This window comes from Drosophila hydei, unplaced genomic scaffold (genome assembly GCF_003285905.1).
Source record: "Drosophila hydei strain 15085-1641.00,03,60 unplaced genomic scaffold, DhydRS2 tig00000243-arrow-arrow-pilon, whole genome shotgun sequence".
In the NCBI taxonomy this organism is placed as follows: Eukaryota; Metazoa; Arthropoda; class Insecta; order Diptera; family Drosophilidae; genus Drosophila; species Drosophila hydei.
The window spans coordinates 589,407-607,811 of NW_022045693.1; the positions used below are offsets into that span (position 1 = coordinate 589,407).

The window sequence follows — 18,405 nt, forward strand, 5'->3', positions numbered from 1 at the left end:
ATTTTAGTTTTTTTTTACATTACTTTAGCATTTGGATAGAAATTTTTCACATATTTGTGAATAATCTTTATAATTGTATACCTGGGTTAATCATATATGGAATAAAAACTAATTTTAGATTAAATATAAACAAATTATGAACAAATTGTGCCAGTTTGAAATACTTTAAAAACTGCTGGTTGGCTTTTTCTGCTGTGCTTTAGGCTGGCCATAGATGGCAAGAATAATTATTTTTATCTATAAAGTATAAATATATTATAAACTTTGTGCTGTTATCAAATATCACTTAATTTCGCTTTTTACTCTGTTTTTTTTTCTACTTTTGCCCAACCTGAATGTGGCCTATGCTTATGCTAATAGCCATTACAGCCGCTGCTCATTTGAAGTTAACTTTTTTTTGCAGTTTTTCGGTTTAATTTTCACGTGCGCATCGCTGAGCAGTGGAAAAGCGTTTAAACTTTGACCTGGTTTATTTATGTGTGCTCAGGTGTGCTGTGATAATGGCCATTGCCACAGCCGCAGCCACAACTTCACCATATTGTTTTGTTGTTGTTGTTGTTGTTGCTTATATTTCGCTTTTTTCCACTGTTTTTCGCTTTTGCGTGTCTGTGCAACATTGGCATTTGGCTTTGGTTTTTAGCCAACGTTTTTCCGGTGCCTGTCCCGCTGTCCCGATTTGATTAGAGATTGCGTAAACCGAGTCGCAATGAAAGCATAATTAGTAACTGTGATTTGTGTGCCACGACGTGAAGCCAGAGCTCTTACAATTGTCATTGCTGTTGCTGTTGTTGTTGTTGCTGCTTGTGCCCCCTGCAGATAGCTGACATTCTGTTATTTTGCTATTTTACATTTACATTTAGCCTAAGCCCGGCCTGTAGGGCTTATCAGCTTAAATGCCACTCGCTTCAGTTGCAGCTCTAGCATCAAATGCACTTTAGAGCAGCCCGTGGAGTATTCTGGTTGCTGTCCTGGCTGCTGGCTCCTGTTCCAAGCACAAATTAAGTTGGCCCAGCTGCTGGATTATGTTTTTAATGACGCACCAGGTTTTTGCTAAAGACTCTGATCTCTCTGACTAAGACAAGGCAACATTTTACACTTCAAAAAAGATATTTGACTTTGTTTGAATCATGAATTAATCAAATTAAAATTCAGTTTTTTCACATAAAATTAGCATCAATTTCGCACAAAATAAACAAATATTTCCCAAAATTCTATTTATTTGATCCTGAACTTTTCTTTAAGTGTATATGTGAGCGTATATGCACGTGTGTGTGTTTGTGTATCGCTGTGTGGCTTAGCCAATCAAAGTTCTAAAGTTCACATCATTGACTGGACTAAGTTGCTAACTGGGCCAACTCAAATTAAGAAAAGATAGCGCCCAGCTCCAGAAAAACTTTTATCATTTTCACAGTTACGTAGCGCTAGTTGAGAACTTCATTCGAGTATCTGTTCAGGCAGTTCAGTTTCAAGTGCATTTCTCCTTTGAAATGTCACCAAAAAGCAACAAAAAACAATAACAACAAGCTGGCCATGTTTACATACCCTGTATTTAGTACATGTAGATAGGATAGGGCATGCTTAACTAGATATTGAAGAGCTCTAAAACTGATATACGTACGATTCATGTTAAAATCAATCAATAGTCATGGTGTAGTGGCAAGGAAAAGTGAAATCTGTAACTTCAGGGTATTTGTTAGTCAGACACTCCCCTCTAAAGTACTTCTAGTTGTTTAGTTTCAGTTGCCTGGCAGCCTGGCTACAGGCTTGGCAGCTCACTGTCCAGTCAGTTGCGCAGTGACAACAATACCAATACGCGCACACACGCAGACACACACACACACATAAATATACGCACAGCCAGTTTCACGTACACACAATCAATCACAGTTAGTTGGGTGGCTGCTGGAGCGCGACATGTTGACAAGTAATTGGCAGCAAGCGAGCAGCAAGCAAATGCCATACGCAGCACGCCCTCATGCACTATGCAAATATGTGAGATCCAATTCCTTGCGTAACTGCCTTCCCCCCTCTCTCTCTCTCGCAATCTTTCTCTAGGACTATGCTGCCTATGCTGCATTGAGTGTTGTTGCCTTACACTCAAAATGCGATAGCTCACAAAAAAAGGGCACAAAGCCAATCAAGCGCAAGGAATGACTGCAAAATCTGTGGGCAAACCAAATGCCTTTAATGCCAGGCATGCCTTATTCTCTGCCTCAGCCTCAGCCGCTGCCAACTGTTCCCGGCTGAGCGCCGGGTACGTGAAGGCATGAAATTGGGTCACAAGGCGGGCAACAGAAGAAATGCGTAGCCAAAGACATTGCTAACGGTACGGGGCTCACATTGTAAATGCAGGCAGCACCAATCACACACACATACGCCCATAAAACGGTAATTCAAAAAGCGAACGCTGTAAACAAAACAAAACGACGCGAATGTCGCGAGCTGCTGGACAGCAACATGTTAGCAGTGGGCGATGTTTCAAGCGAGCGTCAGACTAAGAGCGCACGACTAACATAGAACGAGCGCGTGAGAGCCAAAAAGCTCTCATACTCTCTCTCTTGCACACACACACGCACATGCAAGTTTTGTGTGCAACTTTTACGTTCGAGTTTTTGCGTGACTGTTGCTGCATAACCTTCATCTTGAACTTCAGGGCCAGGCATATGGCTGTGTGAGTGTGAGTGAGAGTGGCAGAAAGTGAGAGAGAGTGAGAGCCAGCCAGATGCTCAACTACTTTTTACAATAAAAACAAATGCAACAGGAGGGTGTTCATTCATGAAAGCTCACACCTATGATAAATGTAGTGTGTGTGCGTGGGAGAGAGAGAGAGAGAACGTGGGGGAGTAAGATAAATGTGACTGTTACAAAAAAAGTGAAATGTGAAGTTGTAGATTAATGGAAATATGCTAAATGGGGCAGAAAATTATAAGAAAGTTTTAAAATAATAACGGTTCGAATTGTGAATAAATAAATAATTTATGGGCACTTTTAAACCTGAGACCTGAAAAAAGTAAAGAAAAAAATTTTAATTAAAAAAGCTTAGCTTCTATAAAAAAATATACATTAAATATATATAAAATTTAAATATATGTATTAAATTTTTTTAAACAAAAAAATAATTAATATTCCGAATTTAATAATTTATATATGATTAAAAATACTTAAATTAAAAAAAAAACAACAAATGAAATATTTTTAAATTAAAAATAAATATATAATTATTTTGGTAATAAATATAAATATAAATATATTAACAAAACATTCGCAATTTCAAATATTTTTTCTAACAGTAAAAAACTCAACTTCATTGCAAAGCTTAACAAAGAGAAAACATCGCCAAATCCGCTTCGACTTTCCAATAGCTCCGCTCTCGCGAGCGCTCGCTCTCTCAGTGTGCTACGGGCACTCTCTTTTTGTCTGTTGCTCGGCAGACACACGCACACTGTGGCAGGTTCTTATCAAAGCAACAGCGAAAGCTGGAAGCAGACGGGCACACACAGAAGGCAGTCGGGAGTCGCATATAAGGATAATACGGGAGCGTCACAACGCCACGCACTTTATAAGGTGAAATACGAAACTGGAGCAGTTCAGTTCGCAGTTGGCTGGCGTGGCAGAAGGTTGCAAAAGGTGATAGCAAAATAAAAACGGAGCACTAGTAGTAAAAAAAGTGAAATATATTCGAATCAACAGCTCCACCAAAGTTCGGACAGCATTAAGTGACCAAATGAATGGGAATTGTGTGAGAGCAAAAGGAGAAAAATGGCAAAGTGAAAACAAGTGAAAGCTAATTGAAACTAAATTTGAAAATAAATTTAATTGTAGCAGCATCTGTTGGGGCAGTTAAAAGTATATACAGTGTTGGCCTGGTTAATTGTTTAGGGTGTTAGCCTGCTCGGGCCTGCTTGTTGGCCATGTGCATTTGCACATTATTGCAAACTGTTGCTCGGTCTGCATTTTAATAATTCTTTTTATTGCCATAGCCATAAAATAGATGCCAGCAACTGGCAACTGTTGCACACACATACACGCACACACACACCTTTTAGGCATGTGTTTTACGATCGCTTAGCCATGCCACATTAAATATGCCTTTAAATGTTTTTATCCTGCTGTAGCTGCTACACTCACAAAAAGTAACAAAACGAAAATAATAAAAAAACGCCTCGACATTTGCATTAAAATACATAACAAAAAACTAAAATTAAATCGTGTAAAAACACCAGCCGAAGGCAATTGAAAATAAATAACTAAATGGGAATTGCCACATTGACAGGTGAGTCCTTGTTAAAAGCAATTAAGCTGTTTAATGCCATTGGCTTTATTAGCGATGCACTTTGCATTTTATTGTTTTTTTCTTTATGCTCGTTCATTGGGCGAAGCGAGTATATTAGATAGAGAATTCTATTTTTGTATTGGGTGCACTCTGCTATCCAAAGGAATTCAAGCCCTTTCGCTGCTTTTGAAGCTAGTTAATTTTAATTTGTCATTGCATTCAATAATTCTACAGCTGCCATGGCAGAAACTACTATATGGAATATATGCTCCTGTAAACTAGCCAAAAGCTTCAAAATTTGATAGTTAATACAGACTTCCTTTTGAGACCTAAAAATTGTTGAACGGACCTTGAACGAGTGCTTTGCCGTCGGTGGCGCCCAATGCAACACTGTTACCTTTTTTTGTTATTAATTATTATTATGCACATTTGTCATTAATTATTCAAAATCCTTTGGGTATTGACTTAATAGTTTTAATTAATGAAACGTTTGGTTCAGGCTGCTGGAAAATATTTTCGTTAGGGTTTTGACTGTTAATTTGCGAGCTGAATTCGGTTTGTATTAATAAATTATTAGTGATATTCCTGTTTTTAATTTACTCAATAGTTACAGTAAATTATTAGGGATATTCCTGCTTATAATTTACTCAATAGTAACAGTGAAAATGCCATATTCCTGGCTTGATTTGTGGCTCGCTGAGTTTTTCACAAATCTGAATTCAACTTTAATTTTTTCATTTGTTCATTAAACCATTTTATTTATTTTGTATTTGAAGAGAATTTAATTTTCATTTACTAGCTATAATTATTTATTTATTTAATGCGTTACCTTTTCTGTGTTTTATTTTCATGCAATATTCATATTCGTATTACATATTCATATTCGTTTGAATATCACATTATTAAAAATTCATGTTAAACGAATAATAGTGTTGCATAATATTCATTCGTGGTAAAAAAAATAATAAAATATATATTGAAAGTCAATAACTTGGGACCTGGTAGGACCCAAAAGACGATAGAAGTTAGATAGATTTAGAGCTATTTCTGTGTTCTATATGTTATGTTTTTAGCCGTTAGATTGTAACAATAAATCTTCCTTATATAGTACAAATTGGTATATATGCCTTGCATACATGATTATATATATTTGCCAAATTTCAAGCCTATAAATGCTACGCCTCTGAGAACCCTTCCATTCGCTGCAGATTTAAGTAAATTAAGTTGTAATATTTTGTTTACATGTTTACATATAAATTAACATATATATATTTTTATGTGTGTCCAAATAATTTTGGGCTTTTTTATTTTAATGCTATTGTTGTCGCAGCTTTATGGAACAATAACAACAACAGCAAAAGAAAACACACAAAAAAATACCAGCAAATCAAGCCGGCATATATTTGTGCAAGTGATGAAAAGCAAATATGAGCGATGTTTATGAAGGCCCGAGATCCCAGATAGCAAATAAATAAAGTTTACTAAAAATATACCAATATATATATATGCATATGCATACAATACAGCACATATATAATTTATATATACATATATTTATCCATTCACAACCATGTAATACTTTATTGTTCGCACTACAATAAATTGCTATTCATTGCTGAGAAATGGGCAGCTGTTGTTCACAGATTGTAAAACAGAGATAAGAGCGACTGAGCGCTGAGGGATGCATGGTAAATAGCTGTCCAATAATTCATTAAAAGGCGAACTATATAATATGTGCCACTTCGATCTGTCTTGCGTGTGGTGCTTTGCCATTAAACAATCGAACGAAATTTCTAATCAAAAGAAAAGAAAACCATAAAGAAATAAATGCAAAGACACCTGGCGTATGAGTAATATGGCAACGCGTATACGCCACGTGTTGTCTGCGCGCACAAACAATTAATGTGCCGCAGGAAAGAAGCGCACACAAAATAGGGAAGAAAGCAGAGGCCCAGCATAAGAAGATGAGAAAGTAGATAGAGAGAGAGGGATTGGGGAGTTAGGGAGAGACACGTTTGATGGGACTTGCAGCTAAGGGTGCGGATGGGTTTTTCCCCAATGGCGCGCGCGCCGCCACGCTTTCATGTCAACTTTGTTAATTAAATGAAGCACTTAACATCGGCGACATATTTTTTTTTGGCTGCACGCCCTCAACCCTTCTTGTTAAACTCTCCCAAAACCCCAAACTTCAACCCTGTAAATATTTTTTTTTCGGCTGCATAATTTGCGCGAGCTTCATTTTAATGACTGTCCACTCACTGTGAAGCGCCACTTCAGTGCCCAGCTCGCTGTATTTTTATGCCTTCTTCAATTATTTTCCTTTTGTGGCATTCTTATCATAATTTTCTTACTCCAGTTGCTTTTTTTGTTATTGCTCGACCTGCTTTTCCGGGAAAGTCCTTTAAATGGTCAGAGCTTCAAAACCGCCGTCGAAGCCGCAAGGGCATTTGTTAAAACCACTTTCAACTGTCGCCTATTGTCCTTTGTGACATTTGTCGTCTGTTGTCGTAGTTTGTATTTCTAATTTGAGCTAAGATCATAAACAGAAAAAAAGAAGAAGAAACCCGAAAAAAAAACAATATGAATTTTTTGCTGCTAACTTTTCTAGTCATAATTATTTTAATATTTATTTTTATTGCGTTTGTTTATTGTGGTTTTTGCGGTCAGCTGCAGGAACGACAAAAACACACATCCACATCCGCAAACATATATATATATATATATATATATATATGTGTATATGTGTGCGTTAGATATGGCGCGTCAGCTACAATGAATATAAGTAGAAATAGTTTTACTGTTAAAACTTTTGCCCTTAGGTGTTAGTTGCCAAATTGTTGTGAGTTTTGTTGGTTCCAAAAGACTTTGAGCCAGTGTGTGAAAAGGCAGAAAAAAAAGACATGAAGTGTAGAAAATGAAAGATTATTGAAGGTGTCAAAAGTTAATTAGAGCTGTGTGGCAGTTGCTTCAGCTCTGATTAGGGATTCAGAAAGTAATCAAATCTGCTTTAAAAAAAAATAAAAAACTAGAAAAATGAATTAAGAGCAAATATATTTTTTAATTAACCATAAAATATGAAATAAAAATTATTACTTAGCCTTAAAGTATTCGTATTGAAGTATTATACGCAAAATGTGTTAATGAGAATTGCGTAGAAGAGCAGTAATTTGAGCGCTAAGGGCAGCTCATGTCTATACCCAGCCCAGAGCTTGGCTCTGATTCTAAATATTTCATCCATGCCTTCAAAATTCCCATAAAAGTAAACAAATCTACTTCGATGATTAACAAAGCTTAATTATAGCCAGGCCAAATAACTTACGCATGCCAATGGCAACAAAAGGTCTTTACTTAGCTACTTAACTATTTTAGAGCTTAGGCGCATATATGGTAATGCGATGCTGAGGCATTTTCTCTCTCTCATAATGATATGAAATTGAATTCGCATTGTCAAGGATGTTATCCTTAGTGCTTGCCACTGACAACAAGTATTTCATATCACTTGTTCCTTTGCTGTTTTTTTTGTATGCCCCGCTGCGCTGACCTGTGTCACATGTCTGTGTCCGTGTCCGTGTCCGTGTCCTTGTCGCCTGCTGTGCGCTGCTGAAAATATGCTAGTAATGTGCTATTGATGTGGGACATCAAATCAGAATTTCGATATATATCTGCCCCAGAAGCGCACAAAAAGGCTAACGCAATCGTGAATTTAACAAGCAAAATTTTACCAAGAACCAAATGAAATGGGCAATTAACCTTATCAAGTAACGTGCCGCGTGCCACAAGAAAGAAAAATAAAATAAAAAGTATTACAAATATGTCGAATACTAAATACTCTAGCAATATGATGCAGTGCGGCTCAACTGAAAATATATATTTGTTGTTTAACAAATTAAGTTAGTTATAAAATAAATAAGCTTTGGATCTGTAAATTTAAGTTTTACATAATTTTATATTTTTTTCAATAATATCTATTTTTAGCTCTACTTAATTATATTTGTTCTATGGCTTCTCTTGTTTTTAATAATAATAAATATTCGACATGATAAAGAATTTTAATATTTAATATTTTAATATTTTAATATTTAATATTTAAATTGCATCACCTAAGTTCGCAGAGCTCTCCACTCTTGCCATTCTAATTATACCAGATTTATGCCAGACTTCAAGTCAATAGCTATAAATGCTGTCAACATTAGCACAGCTATTAATACAGCTTTAGATTTAAAATAAATATAATTTATTTATACATCTCATTTTAAGCATTAAGCATTTCGTGCCAAGGCTGCAACATTCCTTTGTATAAGTGTATTAAGAGAAAGCGTAGAAGTAGAAAATAATTCAAGAACGATGCGCTGTCGTCTACTTTGTCGCTAAGAGCTAAGGGCGAAATAACCTAAAAATACAAGCGAAGCAATGCGACGCGACGCTTTACCAAAATTTATGCCATTAGAGCAGAGACGGAATGCCAAAGCAAAAGGTAAATCGAGGTGGGAGCGGGCGTGCAGGACTCTGTGCAGTGGCATGGGGGCAGACAAAGTGGCAAGTGGAACCGAAGGCGAAAGGCTATGGCAAAAGCAAGAAGCAAGAAGTAATTTCAAATATTTTCGTTACCTGCTTGTATAGAAAATTTTTACGTCTTTCTGATTACGGCAAAACGGCAAACGTTTGCGTTTCATTTCTTTTCAATACCCTGTAAAGGTGAAAGGGAAAGGCTATGGTAGGGCCAAGATAGAAGGCCATTGTTGCAACTGAAATGGTTTGGCACCAATCCTCTGACCGCACTTGGGAGATAAAAAATATGCAAAAATATTACACGATAATTTCTAGATAAACCTAAAATACCCATTCACTTATTATTAATTTTAAGTAAATTTTGAAATATTTGAGCTACCTGCTAGCTAGCAATTGTCTACAGGGTATCCTCCAGTCAAGCAGTACTTATCGTTTCTTTTTTATACAGTTTATTGTTGTACTTGTTGTTGCGTAATTGTGCGCAAAAAGAGGCGACGAAATGGGTTATGTTGGGGCTCTTTGGGGTTTGGGTAGGTCAAACAATTGAAATGCTAACGGCATTCCATTCCAGTTTATTTTTTCTGTATAATCCGTTCACAAAGGGAGAAGAGTATATTTGCATTGTGTAATACTCATTTATAGATCCAAATTAACTGAATGATTGCAGTTTCATAATAATTATTCATAGTTAAATAATTAAATAAAAAGATTCCCTAGATTATTAACTATTTCAGGCAGCTAATCAGGCATCGCAGATCGATTATTGTTTATAAGATATGCTTCAAAAATATATTTTTGTCCTTCCCACTGATGCATGGCCAATCGGACTGTGAACGAGTATTATGAAGTCGGTTCCTGCGGGTCCTTTATTTCTGTTTCCACTCTGAGCAATAAATGTGAATGCGAGAAGCGAAGGGCGCTGAGCAATTAAAATTCAACAATCTTAGCCAAAAAGAAGCAAAGCATATTCTTTCGACCATATCTAAGTAGGTTGACAGCTGCAAGGCTTACGGGCACACAGCAGAGAAAGTGCCAAGTGAAAGGGAAAGAGAAAGTACGAGAGAAAGTGCAAAAGTATCCCCTTTTGCTTAGCTTGACTGAGCAGACAATGTTCTCATGAAAAACAATAAGCCGAAATGAATGTCACACACAAATGTTGTCCCAAGTGCAGAGTTGGGGCAGAAGGTGGTATTTGCATGGGAAAAAAATATTTTCATTATTTATGAACGTGCTTCAGCTCGAATTGTATAATGATAAAGAAATATTATGCAAGAGATTCGAGCAGGAATGTGAAGTTGCATCAAATGAAACTATTTAGGCAAAAGATGAAAAACGAAAAATAATATTTTCCTCTGCGCATCGAATTTCTAGTCGAACAATAATTTTTACTTGTTTGAATATGAAAGCTGAAAGAATTTCTTATGGAAATATGAAAGAGGAAATACATTTTCACAAATTAATATACTTGTTCACGAAATGAGAAGAGTATATCGGCTTTGTGTGCTGCCCACTCGCATTTAGACTTGAAATTTATAATTTAAAATCGTGTCAAGGCATTAACATTTTATAACCTTTCCATACTCTGAGCGAGTATTTTCCAGTCTGTGACACCCGACTGTTTAATTCTTACTTGTTATATATGCTATAATCCATTGGGTTTCGTAATAATAGAAAATAAATTGTGCAAAATTGATTTGCGAAATCAGCAAAAGATTTCCTCGCTCTCCAACTGGAAGGACTTGTGCTTGTGCTTGAGCTGATTGCAACATGCAACATGTTGCATGCAACTTGCAGCTGCTGCTGCTGATTCTATTTTTAGACCACAAATGAATACGAATGTCCCGCAACAGTAGCAGCAGCAGAAGCAGCATCCGCATCCGCAGCAGCTCTCGGCTCAGCTCACTCGCAGCTCATTGTCCATAAATAGCTCGGAGTTACAAATGTTGGGGGGTAGTTGATCTGAGGTGGTGCAGGCGAGTGGAGTGGGAGCGGGCTGGGATCCAAGGTGTGCTCGGCGTGTATCTATAAATAGCCGGAAGCTTTAACTTTAGCCTGCATAAAAGCCAGTAAATGCTCCCAAAGCATCGCACAAATTGCGCAGCGCTTATTGTCTTTAACGTATTTATGAACTGCCGCATGTGCTGGCTTTCATATAGATAAAATAAATGATTACACTTGAAGAAAAGCGGTGTGAAATATATAGCAAAATAAATTAAAATAAATGAATAAAAAATTAAAAGAAACTATCAAAAAAATATCTTACTTATATAAAGCTCCATATAAGACGTTATAACATTTAATTTATTTGTTAATTTAAAAACAAATAATTGTGCTCTATTTGAGAGTGCTCCATTAACTAATAGTTTGCCATTTTGAATCTAGTTTGCCATTTTAATATTTTATGTAGAATTTAAGTGCTTTAGACTTACTCAAATATGAAATTTTAAGCTTGCATTTCGATTTTTCCTGGTCGAGCAGAACTTAGTTAATTTTTTCGTTGAGTGCAGGCTTTTATTAACCGTGTGATGTTTATCGGCTTGTCGCTTGATTGATTTATAGGGCGACATATATTATTAATGGCCAACAAGTCAATTGATATGAACCGCCAGCTACTACAGCTGCCCAAAGCTCATTAAATATTGATACTGTAGGAGGAGGCATACATACACTTACTCACTAGTAGGCTCGCATACTTCACTCTCTCGCTCGCCTCGCCTTTGTCTTGTTGAGCAGCTTGCCTAATTGTGTCCCTCTTGGGGATGTCAGCGCGTCTGGCACGCTCTGGTTAACATTTGTGGGTTAAATCGCATGCACTTGGGACTCAAATCGAGGCTCATTAGTTGCCGGCGGCAGCAGCAGCAGCAGCTGTTAAAGTTCTGCGTCAGCGGAAGCAAAGACAAAGTGCAAATTTCCCTTTTGTTGTGCGTGTGTGAGTGTATGTGACAAGTGTGTGTGTGTGTGTGTGTGTGCGTGCGTGTGTGAGGGGCGTTTGTGTTTGCCTTCTAAGTTACTTAAAGCCACCCTACAGGCACATCCTGCACTATGCGCTTGCCAAAAACTTTGCCCACCCATGCACATATGTCTATGTCTATGTGTGTGTGTATGTATGTGTGAGTCGCCCTTAGCTAAACTTTGTAGCCTTGCGCTATGCCCTGTGCCCATAGAAAGTGGGTATATGTTGATTTAAATATTTAGCGAATAGTTTTTGAGGTAAGAAAAGAACTTAGCTTGAGCTACGTATTTACAGAATATCTTGCAGTCGATCAAGCTCATTTAGTTGTGCTTCTTCTACCTGAGGCCACATCTCAGGTGCGTTTCAGCCAAGCGCAGCTGACTGTTTTATAGCTCAATCATAATTTTTCACACAGTTAATGTGCAAATGCGACGCTTGGCCAGCTTGCTTTGGCAAGGCAGACAGACAGACAGTCAGACAGACAGATAGGCAGGGGGTGTAAATGGGCTTGTAGGTGTATCACTTGACGCACACCCACTCAAAGCAACAAAAACGACAGCGCACACGAGTGTGTGTGTGAGAGTGTGTAAAAAGTTCTTCAAGTGTTAAATGAGATAAAGCAAACAGTGTGCGGGTAGCGAAAGGTGGCAGGCTATACAGCCACACACACACACCCCCTACTCATACCCCCTACTCGGCTGTCAGTCAGACTGTGCTCCGAATGCTCCCTACCACCCGTACATAATAATTATTAAAAATAATGCTCGCCAGCCACTCAGGCATTCCAAAGGAAGCAAAAATATCATTGCATACTTTTGGGCTTTTCGTTAGTTGGCAACTTCCTTTGCCTCTTAGCTCTAATTTATTGTTATACTGACATTTTGATTGCGCTTTTCAGCAGCCGCTGCTGCTTCTCTTCATATTTTGAGTAGCTGCAAATATTTGTGCGCATCCTTTTCAAGTTCGCTTCATCAGAAATTTGGCCAAACTTAATTGAGTTTGCCACAAGTGCGCAGAGTGTGGCAAAGCAATGCTGAAATTTATAGAAAATTGCGCAAAATTCTAGTGAAATTGTTTAGCCATTAAATAGCTACATTTCATATGCATTTCAACTTGATCTAGCTAGGGCTATATCTCGCTAATTGGCATAACTAAGGCTTCATAATTGGGTTCATTTATTGTATGATAAAATTGCCAACGCCTTAATGAGCATTTGATTTTCGAACGTGAAACGAATCAAGTCAATCAGTTTGGTCATTGTCCTACTGAATAATAATAATGTTTATTGTTTATCTACTCTTTAATCAGATAATATCTGTTGTGTAATATTCACAGTTTTTGTTGTGCACACAATTCGAACTTTCCCTCGACGTTTGTGGGCAAATAATATTCATAAGTTTGCCTCGTCTTCTACTGTTGCCGTTTATCAAAGCCAGCCCATATTTGCATATAGTATGTGGACACATTATTTATATATATATCCTTGTAGCTATATATATATCGTCTGATTTATTGAATATGGCAAACGACGCGCTTAAATGAAAATTGAAAGCGATGCGAACGTTGTTGTCAACGCTATTGGGCTGCTTATTAGTTTAAATTGTAAACAGGAAGCACTGCGGCAACGGATATAAGGCCACAAAGCAGATGGAGCAGCTGGAGGCGATGGGAGCTTGGCTGAATAGAAGACAGTCAGAAGGCACTGGCAAAGGCAAAGGCAACAGCAAAAGCAAAGGCAAAAGGCGGACGTCAGGCAGCTTCTAGTTGCGCAGCGGCTGTCAGCGACAGCGACGCAAAACTTTTAAGCAGGCAACGGAGACGGAAGCGTCACGGCGCGACTGTTGCCTGTCTTGTTACCCTGTTTAAGGGGCGTATAGGCCGCCGCTAGTCTGGAATATGCTCATAAAGTAGATGACAAGAGCCGTAAGGCAGCAGTTGAAGGACAGTTAGCAGGAGGCATAGGACTCTTCAAATCTCACTCTAATATGCAGCCGTCAATTAAATTACTGAGCATCGCGCAGTCGTTCATACTCGCTTGCAGTTATCTACGCAGCTATTACTTATTTTGCCTGAGGTTTGGGCCAAGGTTTCTTTCTTGGCTTTGAGGTATGGGCGGTTAGCGGGCGTGGCACGCTTGTTGCAACTGTCAAGCGTTTAGTTAACTCTTGACGCTGCTTGTCCCTGTCATTGCCAGTCAGGCAGTCGAGTGAGTCCTTTAAAGGACAATCTCAATGATAAGTTTTAAATTTGGCAGCAACAGCCGTCGGCAGTTGCCTTTTGGCTGCTTCTTTTGCTTTTGTTTCCAACTTATTCAGTCTTTTGCCTGCATTTTGCATGAGCATTGTAGCTAGCACACACACACACACGCACTTCACTTGATACTCACACATGCACAAGCTTTTATCAGCTTAGAGCCCAGGCATAGACACATAGGCGTATGCGCAATGTTCAATCTTTTCTTGGCGCTCCAGAAACCAACACGAAAATAAACAAACAGAAATTAATTAAAAAATTCTTAAGCATATTACGGACCAATGCAAATCGCTTAATTATATTAACAAACATCAAATGAAGGGCGCTAAGCAGCCATTCATACTGTCTCCAACCAACCAGAGGCCAGCCCCTGCCAGTCTCTCTCCTTGTCTGTCTGTCTGTCTGTTCGTCTGCGCTGTTACCTGTCTTGTTTACTTGAAGTTTTTGCCAAAGAAGAAATTCTTGATTTTATTGTTGGCACTCTCTTGCCCTTGCCATTTGAGTACACTTGGCAAAAAACGAGCTGAGAAGCAAAAACGTGCTTCGAATTAACTCCTCGCATCTCGAACTACGACTGTCCATGAAAGTAAACGTAAGCAATGCACTTCGAAGGGAAAAGTGCTTCAAGTTTAAGGCGCATTACTGAGCTGTTCCTTTTTTCTCTCAGTGCACATTTTGGTGCTGTAGAAAATTGATTTAGATGCTGCTGCTGCTGCTGCCACTGACAAAAACTTCAGTCCCCAGCCTCGAGCTTTGCTTTCAGCACGACTGGTAATTGCTGTTGTTATTGCATGAAAATTAGCAGTGAGCTTGGGTTGGGCTATATCGATCACGCTTATGCAGCTACACGCAGCGCCACGCCCTCTTTTGTCGCAAACGACGCTAAGCAGCTGTGTGTGCGTACGTGATTTATTCGGTCTGACGTGGACGCGCAGGACTATGAAACATGATGTCTATTGCTTCTCTTCTTATTTAATTTTTTTTTAAATATAAGAAAAACATTTTTTAGGCAACAAGAAGAAGAAGCACACAAAATGCTGCTTTTGTCTGTTGACAAACAATACGCATAATGCATGAGGCAGCAGTACATGCCCTAAACAAACCCCGCCCCCTGCCACTGTGCAGGCACCTACGCCTCCTACACTTCGTTCGCATTTGAATGTCAGCTTTTCATGGCACAATGAAGAAAGTTTTCATGTGTGTGTGTGTGTGTGTGTGCGTGTGTACTTTGTGCGACTCTCACAACAGAGCACTCGTACATGCTGCTGAATAATGGACAGCTTATTTGGGCATTAAGCTCCTTTCAATAACGACGAACAACAACGACAACTTTGATTGGAAAACTCAGCAGGCGCACTGCATAGGGGAGATGCTGGTCAACATCTCATTTTGCTATCATAACATTTCGTTGTTCTTTGCACTTTGCTTTCATTTTGCAAATCAATTATCAAACAATGCCTGAACAAATAAAAATTACATCAAATATGCAAAAAGGACTTTGAGGTGCTCTGCGACAATGCCCGACTCAATGATATCCAGTATATGGAAAAGTTTCCAGAGAAAAGAAAGAAACTAAATTGAGAGGACAACTCATGGCTTGAATGACATTTAAAAATGATTATGAGAGAAACACATGAAATGCATAGAAGTAAGACTGCTCTCGTCGGGAGAGTCCGACTAGAAGATACCGGCACAAGCACGAAGTTGCAGAAGTTTCAGCATTGAAATAAACTTTAGTTTATCAGCTGCTATTTGTGTAAGTAGGAATTATTTCTATGACTACTCCGCTTCACATTGTGTATGCGTTCGGCGGCAAGTCACGCACAACTGTTGCGATAACAATGCCAAACTCTATGTAGGCTACAAACTTAGCATGCAACTAACTCAACTCAAGGCAGATAAGTTTTTTAGGCCAAGTTTTCGTTTTTTTTTTTTTTGATAGCACAAAGAATTCGCTGACAAAACAGAAAAAGACAAAAGAAACCAAGAAAAGGCAATGAAAATGGAAATGAAAGCGGAAATGTGGGCAACTGTTAAAACATGCTAAAAGATGAATGATGTTTGGCGGAAATTGCATAGCGCACATCAGCTTTAGATATATAGACATTTCTGATATTTATTTTATATATATGTGAAACAGAACAAACATATTGCAAATTGACAGATCGTTTCTATGGGCTGACATTTTGGGTTATTCTATTTGACTTTGCATAAGTGAAGTGAGAAATATGAGAGAGAGAGCGTATTGCCCAAGGTCTGTATCTACCCTGCAATAGATGAAAAGGGCTAATATTGAATTATAATATTGTATATTATTCATTAAAGCCGATAGATGACCTTTAGTCCAAGCGCTTCAACACTCATCTTCAATCCTTTGACTTGCTTAGCTTTTATTAAGAGCATTGGGAATATAGCTTTACCAAGTCGAGTTACTCTGCTCTCTACAGGATAACTGCTGGCTGTGCACTTTCTGCTGCAGGATTTCTTGTTTGCCGAACAGTCAGCTAATGTCCTGTTGCGCTGTTGTTGCCTCTAACGTTTTGATAGACTGCGCGTCTGTCTGGCTGTCTGGCTGTCTATTGCCCTGTCTGCCTTTATCTGTCTGGGCGGCCATTTTGTGAGCCTCGTTGCTGTTGTTGTTGCGGCACAACTCTAATTGAATTGCTCGCTATGTAAACGCCAGCTCCAAGGCCTGAGCCGGGTCGGGTCGGAGCGGGTCGGATGGGGTCTGCCAGGCGCTTCCTCGGGCACAGCGTCCATAATCGAATTAGATAAGTTAATAACTTGATAAAAAGTTAGAGCTTTTTGTTGTTGCTGCTGCTGCTGCTGCTGCTGCTGCTGTCTGTTGTTGTCGCTAGTGTTGTTGCTTGTTGTTGTCGTTACCGTTTGGTTCTCCATTGTTTGCCTCTTGTCGCTGTCAATAAACGCCAAATGAAGTTGCCAACTTGACATGCAAAAATGCGCAAAAATCTGTGTGACAATAACAGCAACAAAATCCAAATGAAAATACAAAAAATTTTATAAAAAACGGCAGCCATTGAAAGTGACAGTTGAAAACAAACATAAAATTTGCAACATTAATGCGCACTGCGACCGCAGGCCGCAAATAGGGTATATTAGTGGGTTGCAATGCTTGAACTTCGGTCAGCCTTAAGCCCAACTATAACAGCTGGCCGCCTGCAGCAAATATGATTTATTGGCTGAGCCCAATAGATTGTCTCAGCTGCTCGTACACTGGGGTATAGAGCATTGTCGTGTCGACTTGGAACATGTATTTCTATAAATAATTTTGAGTGCTGCTGCGAGTGTTGCTGCAGATAAAGACATCAAGTTTGGCTTACTAATGAGCCTACGGGCGTGGCCATAAATATGAATATAAACATAAACATTTTCATTTAAAATTTATGAAAACCTTGACGCTAAGGGACATAAAACTTTGCTGCCCAAGGACTCCACGTAAATATGTGAGCAAACAAAAAACAGTCAGCATAAGGCACAATAAAAGCAAGCCGAAGCGAAATCAGAAACGACAAATGCCAAATGCGACTCTGATACGAATATTTGTGCTAATAATTTCCCATATTATTGGGCTCGTTATGGCAGGGGCGTGGCATAAATTACGATGCCAAACGGAAGGAAAAACAGCAGCCGAAATATATGAAAATATGTGAACATTACGCATACGCCGCCATGGCCAGCCTTATAATGTTATCGATTTCCTTGGCCCCGGCAGCATATGGCCTTAAGCGAATTCCTTTTTTGGGGCTTATTTAATTTTTTGTTTTCGGTCAGGAGCGGCGTAACATAGTTAAAGCTAGGCGCACACCTTTGGCCAGCCAAGGTAAACTCCTGGGCGCTAATCAGTTCAACGCACAGTTGACCCACTTAGTCAGTGGCCTGGCCTGTGGAAGGGGCGTGTAATGCAAAGAGGCGTGGCAAGTAAACAACAAGCGAACAGCTGGCATAAAAGTGTAAAACCTTTTAGCTGCGCTGATGGTTACGCAGCTGAGTTGCCTCAAAGAGGGCTTGTGTGTGGGGGCAAGGCTTGGTTTGTTGTTGTTTATACCCTGTAAATACCTGGAATGAGTAAAAGTTTGGTAAACAGAATGAACTATAGTAATGGAGTTATTATAAGAAGAAGTTCTAATTGAATACAAAATATTTGGGGATTCTATGCTGGTTGAGCCTTGTTATATACTCGTAAATCGTATGAATTACAGGGTATTTCCTAGTCGACCATATCAGCTTGTTGTCGTCGACGTTGCTATTGCGTATGCAAACCACAATAGCCGTCAAGGCGAACCAACAGACCACGTAAGCAGACGTGGCCGCTGACAGTTTTCGCCGCTTTCCTGGCCCGGAGGCGGCGGGCGGGGCACACAGCAATTTAATGGGTTTATTATCGCAATAACAGCAG

General features: G+C 38.9%; 1 protein-coding gene across 1 annotated transcript in view; it reads left to right on the forward strand.

Annotated features, from left to right (window-relative positions):
• Positions 1-4,195: 4,195 nt before the first annotated feature.
• Positions 4,196-18,405, forward strand: part of LOC111592848 (BAI1-associated protein 3) — a 65,921-nt gene continuing 51,711 nt past the window's right edge. The window contains exon 1 of the mRNA XM_023305286.2: positions 4,196-4,273. The gene's annotated coding sequence lies outside the window, so the exon portion shown is untranslated. The remainder of the gene's footprint in view (positions 4,274-18,405) is intronic.